This window comes from Macaca mulatta, chromosome 10 (assembly GCF_049350105.2).
Source record: "Macaca mulatta isolate MMU2019108-1 chromosome 10, T2T-MMU8v2.0, whole genome shotgun sequence".
In the NCBI taxonomy this organism is placed as follows: domain Eukaryota; kingdom Metazoa; phylum Chordata; class Mammalia; order Primates; family Cercopithecidae; genus Macaca; species Macaca mulatta.
Window position 1 is genome coordinate 37908790 of NC_133415.1, and position 6211 is coordinate 37915000.

Sequence of the window (6211 nt, forward strand, 5' to 3'; positions counted from 1 at the left end):
AGCTACTGGCGACCAAAAAACAAAACGAAAAAAAAAGGGTTGCCATATAGATATAGATAGATAGATAGATAGATAGATAGATAGATAGATGTATATATATACACACACACACACACACACACACACACACACACACACACACACACAGATACAGATATAGATATAGATATAGATAGATATATAGATATATGCCAGGAAATTCACTTAAGATAAAATCAGGTTTTTGCCTACGGTCCTCCTCCGAGTCAGGTGCACCCCTACCAAACAAACTAGGTATCTGCCCTGTAAGATTGTGTTCAGTTGGCCACCCGCAAATCGTAGGTCAAATAAAAGGTGACCTCCGGAAACTAAAGAAATTAACCTTTAAAAGGCAAATGCAGCCTTTCAAAATAGCCATACGAAGTGTTCATAATTAAATAAAGAAAAATAATGCCTATAAGCCTGACACCCATTTAAATCTAGGGACTCTGTTTAAAGTAAAACCTAATTTTTCTACAACCCATATAGGATGAGCCCTATACTGTAACCTTGTCCACTCCCACTGCTGTTAAAGTTGCAGGTGTTGCGTCTTGGATCCACCACAGTCAGCTAACACCGACAGCTCAGGACAAGTGGACCGGCTAACAGGGCGCAGATCATCCAGCCCGGCTGATCCTGAGACGAGACCAAGCTCCAAGCTGCTGCTGAGGACCACAAGCCCTGCTCTAGTCACACACCGGCAGCTGACTAGTCTATGCACGGCCGAAGCTTGAGGACTCATCAAGCAAGTCAATGTAGTTAAAAATCTTAAGACAGATAGTTTTCCTAGAATACTAACTGTTTTCCTATTGTTCTGTCGCTGTATTCAACCTTTTTCCCAGGTGAGGACCTCTTTCGTCCTTGCTGGATATGAATATGCTATACATTGCTTTGTTGTTGTTACCACCCCACCCCACCCCCCACCCATAACCATGCTAGAAGAAACACCTATGTAAGGTGTCCCCACTGTACACGTACTGCTTAGGAAACCCAGACCCGTCCAGCCCAGCAACGATCGCAAGGTCTTTCAGTCATTCTTTAAACATATAAACCAGAAGTTACCAGAACCTCCTCCTTTAGCCAAAAATTTAAAAAATAAAAATAAAAAAACAGAAAAAAACCTATTTCCTCAGTAGGCTGAAAACATTGCTGGCAGCCTAGATGTTTCTTCATGTTATGTTGATAGAAGGGCTAACGTAAGAGACCAATGGCCTGGAGAAGCAGAAGGGTTAATGCCTCAAGATAACATGACTTTAACCAACTCTTTCCCCAAACAGACGCCGCAAGTTCAAGCGTCGGGCTCGTAAAAACTTCTCTGATTAAAAAATACTGTTTTACTTGCTAAAAAAAGGTTTTAAGGCCCAGTTAAAAACTAACCTGCTTAAGACATGACAAAGTTAGTACATGTGCCTGTTCAGGTTTAACACAGGTTTGATCCTAGGTCTTCATTTAGAAAAGAGTTTCCAGCTGTAGAAAATGTAAAACCCTCACTGTAAGTGTATTACTTGTAATAGAAACTTGCTGGCCGGGCGCGGTGGCTCAAGCCTGTCATCCCAGCACTTTGGGAGGCCGAGACGGGCGGATCACGAGGTCAGGAGATCGAGACCATCCTGGCTAACACGGTGAAACCCTGTCTCTACTAAAAAATACAAAAAAACTAGCCGGGTGAGGTGGCGGGCGCCTGTAGTCCCAGCTACTCAGGAGGCTGAGGCAGGAGAATGGCGTGAACCCGGGAGGCGGAGCTTGCAGTGAGCTGAGATCCGGCCACAGCACTCCAGCCTGGGTGACAGAGCGAGACTCGGTCTCAAAAAAAAAAAAAAAAAAGAAACTTACTTGCTTGCTGCGCCCCTGTGTATTACACTTGCTCCTTCCAATGATAAAAGGTTTTGTAGCTACCATGGCTCGTCAGAAAACTTCCACACAAGTGTATTACATAAAACGCTATCACTCTGTCTCGCTAAAAGACCCAAAAAGTAAAAATGAAAGGGAACCCGCCCACTAATTAGTGAAAATTCTCAAAGTGGGGGATGAGGAAGGAGACCTCTACTGCTCCTGCTGCCCTCCTCCCCCCACCTTGCCTAGTTCACAAGACAGGAGGAAAGAGAGAAAGCAAAACGTTAGAAACAAACAAAAGTCAGATAAATAGCCAGACAACCTTGGCACCACCACCAGGCCGTAGGAGTTAAAAAAAAAAAAAAAAAAGTAATACTAATAACATCGGCCCCTGACCTAAACTACTTGTATTATCTGTAAATTCCTGACACTATGAAAAAAAGGGTTGTAAAACTTTTTGTTCTGTCTGTCCTTCCTTCCTTCCTTCCTTCCTTCCTTCCTTCCTTCCTTCCTTCCTTCCTTCCTTCTTTCATCCCACCTCGGCCTCCCAAAGTGCTGGGATTACTGGCGTGAGGCACCATGCCTGCTTGGCCTGAAGAGACACCTATTGAAAGTAAGACATAGAGAGCTCCTTGCAGTGATCTGATTGATTGCTTGACTGATTTACAGACGGCGTCTCACTCTGTCACCCTGGCAGTGGTGCCATCAAAACCAAACTCACTGCAGTGTGGACGCTCCTGGACTCAAGCGATCCTTCCACCTCAGCCTCCAGAGTGTAGTGCCTGGGACCACGGGGCATGCGCCACTGTGCCCAGATGATTTTCAATTTTTATTGTTTTATTTTTCTTTTTCCCGAGACAGAGTTTCGCTCTTGTTGCCCAGACTGGAGTGCAATGGCGCGGATCTCGGCTCACCGCAACTTCTGCCTCCCGGGTTCAAGAGATTCTCCTGAGTCTGCCTCCCGAGTAGTAGCTCGGGTTGCAGGTATGCACCACCACGTCTGGTTGATTTTGTATTTTTACTAGAGACGGGGCTTCTCCATGTTGGTCAGGCTGGTCTCCAACTCCCGACCTCAGGTGATTCTCCCTCCCCGGCCTCCCAAAGTGCTGGGACGGCAGGCGTCAGCCGCCGCGCCCGGCCTTCCTTTTCAACTGTTTTTGCACAGACAGGGTCTCATCATGTTGTTGCAACCCTTCTGCCCCGGCGTCCCAAAGTGCTCGCGTGACGGGCGTGAGCCACTGCGCCTGGACTCCGGGGAATGATTCACGACCACGACCGCTGTACTAACTATTTATTTCTTATTTATTTATTTATTTATTTATTTATTTTTTAGTATTATTATTATCTTAAAATTATTATTATTTTTTTGAGACGGAGTTTCGCTCTGGGCGAGGCGGGGCGGGGCGAGGCGAGGCGAGGCGAGGCGAGGCGTGTCGCTTTGGAAACCGCAGCACCGCCTTCTAAAGCCCCATTCCAATGCACAAAGCCCTGTTCCCTTCCCGGACTTGGAGCTGATGCCTTCCATAGCCTTGGGCTTCTCTCCATTCAGAAGCTTTTACAGGCGCAACCCCACCCAGAGGCTAGCTGCGGTTGAGGATTGGGGGTGTGCTGGGGCTGGAAAGTCGGTCCCCTATTTTTGCTAGCTCGGCCACGACATCCCCCGACCCCTATCGCTTGCTCACCCTTTCAGATCCCTTGCCTCCACCGTCTTGGAGGCTGACCTCTGACTTTAATATCTGCCTTTCTTCCTGTCTTGGGTTTGAGGAGGGGGGGCAGGAATGAGGGTGTGTGTGGGGAGGGGGTGTGGGGTGTGGACGGAGGGGAGCGTCCTAAGGGTCGATTTCGTGTCATGCCTCTTTCACCGCCACCGCCGAAGATGAAAGCAACGATCAGCTAAAGACCGCGTGTTCTCATCTATAACTGGGAACTAAATAATGAGAACTCGTGGGCAGAACGAGGGGGACCAGGGAGGCGGGAGCCTACTTGAGGGAGGAGGTGTGGAAGGAGAGACATCTTCAGGGAAAAACAAAACAAAACAAAACAAAACAAAAAACCAAACCACGAAAACTGTCGGGTACTGCGCTGAGTTATCCGGGTGATGAAATCATCTGCACACTGAACCCCCCAGTCAGAAGTTTACTTGTGTAACAATCTTGCACATGTCTGCTTGAACAAGACATAAAAGTTGGGGGGGGGGAGGGAGAGAGAGAGAGAGAGAGAGAGAGAGAGAGAGAGAGAGAGAGACAGAGACAGAGACAGAGAGAAGGAAACACCACCTCCTTGACCTGAGTCAGGGGGTTTCCGGTCTGGTGGCGGAACGTTCAGTGACAATGGAGTATTTTGGCCTGTTCTTTTTTTGTGCGTTTGCTATTTTTTTTTTGCTGCTGTTGTTGTTGTTGTTTTAAGACAGAGTCTCACTCAGCCACCCAGCCTGGAGTGCGGTGGTGCGATTCGGCTCACTGCAACCACCGTCTCCCAGGTTCAAGCGATTCTCCCGTCTCAGCCTCCTGAGCAGCTGGGATTACAGGCACCCACCATCATGCTCCGAAGATGTTTCTATGTTAGTAGAGACGGAGTTTCACCATGTGGGCCAGGCTGCTCTTGAACTCCTGACCTCAGGTGATCCGCCCACCTCGGCCTCCCAAAGTGCTGGGATTACATGTGTGAGCCACTGCGCCCGGTGGCGGTCCCTGTGTTTTTTTTTTCTTTTTTCTTTTTTTTTTTTTTTTTTCTTTCTTTCTTTCTTTCTTTCTTTCTTTCTTTCTTTCTTTCTTTCTTTCTTTTTTGGTAGGGAGGGACTGAGTCTCTCTCAGTCTGTCACCCAGGCGGGGGTGCAGTGGCACTCCCTCGGCTCACTGCAACCTCTGCCTCCCGGATTCCAGTGATTCTTCTTCAGTGGCTGGGATTACAGGCGCACACCACCACATCCGGCTAATTTTTGTATTTTGAGTAGAGACGGGGTTTCTCCATGTTGGCCGCACTGGTCTCGAACTCCTGACCTCAAGTGATCCGTTCTCCTGGGCCTCCCAAAGTGCGAGGACGACAGGCCTGAGCCGCCGGGATTTCAGCCTTTAAAAGTGCCGGCCCTACCACCTTTCGCTGTGGACGTTACGCTCTGAATGACGTGCCATCTCTGCCATAGGTTGACTCCCTGAGTCCCCTCTGCCATTTCACTCCATCCTGGGACGCAAGAGCGAAACTCCATCCCGCCACCTCCTCGTGCAAAACAAAACAAAACGGAACAAAACAAAACAAAACAAAACAAAACAAAAAAAGAAACTCTACACATGACCTGTAAGTGTCTGTTCCTGTGAGTGATTTCTGAGATACGGCACTGTAGACTGAACGCAGTGGCTCACGTCTGTCATCCTAGTACTTTGGGAGGCTGAGGCGGGCGGATCGCCAGGTCAGGAGATCGAGACCATCCTGGCTAACATGGTGAAACCCCGTCTCTCCAAAAAAAACAAACGAATTATCTGGGTGTAGTGGCCGGCGCCTGTAGTCCCAGCTACTCGGGAGGTTGAGGCCGGAGAATGGTGTGAACCCGGGAGGCGGAGGTTGCAGGGAGCTGCGATCGCGCCACTGCACTCCAGCCTGGGTGACAGAGCAAGACTCCGTCTCAAAAAAATAAAAAAATAAAAAAAGAAGAAAGAAAGAAAGAAAGAAAGAAAGAAAGAAAGAAAGAAAGAAGGAAAGAAAGAGGAAATGAAAGAAATGGCACTGTATCGCTATTGGGCTAGGACCCTCTCTCTTTCTGTCTGTTCCTCTCTGTCTCTCTCTGTCCGTTTCTGTCTTTCCTGTCTCTCTCACTGTGTCTGTCTTCTGTCTTACTCTCTTTCTTTGCCTGTCTGTCTGTCTGCCTCTCTCTCTCTCTCTCTCTCTCTCTCTCTCTCTCTCTCTCTGTCTCTTTCTCTCTGTCTCTCACTGTCCGTCTATGTCTTTCTCTGTCACTCTCTTTATCTGTCTGCCTGTCCCTCTCTTTCTCTCTGTCTCTCTGTCTCTCTCTCTCTCTCTCTCTCTCTCTCTCTCTCTCTACCTGTGTCTCTCACTCACTGTGTCTGTCTTCTGTCTTACTCTCTTTTTTGCCTGTCTGTCTGTCTCTGTCTGTCTCTCTCCCTCTCTCCCCCTCCCTGTCTAGTCTGTTTCTCTCTCTCTCTCGCTCTCGCTCTCGCTCTCTCGCTCTCTCGCTCTTTCTGTCCGTTTCTCTCTGTCTCTGTCTGTCGATCTCTCTTTTTCTACGTCTGTCTCTTTGTCTGTCAGATTCCCCCGTCCCAGAGAGGGCCCTGCCCCTTCCACCAAAGTGAGAAGTGCGTGCTTAGAGAGGCCGAGAGGAATCTACACAGACGGGCCTTGCCGGGCT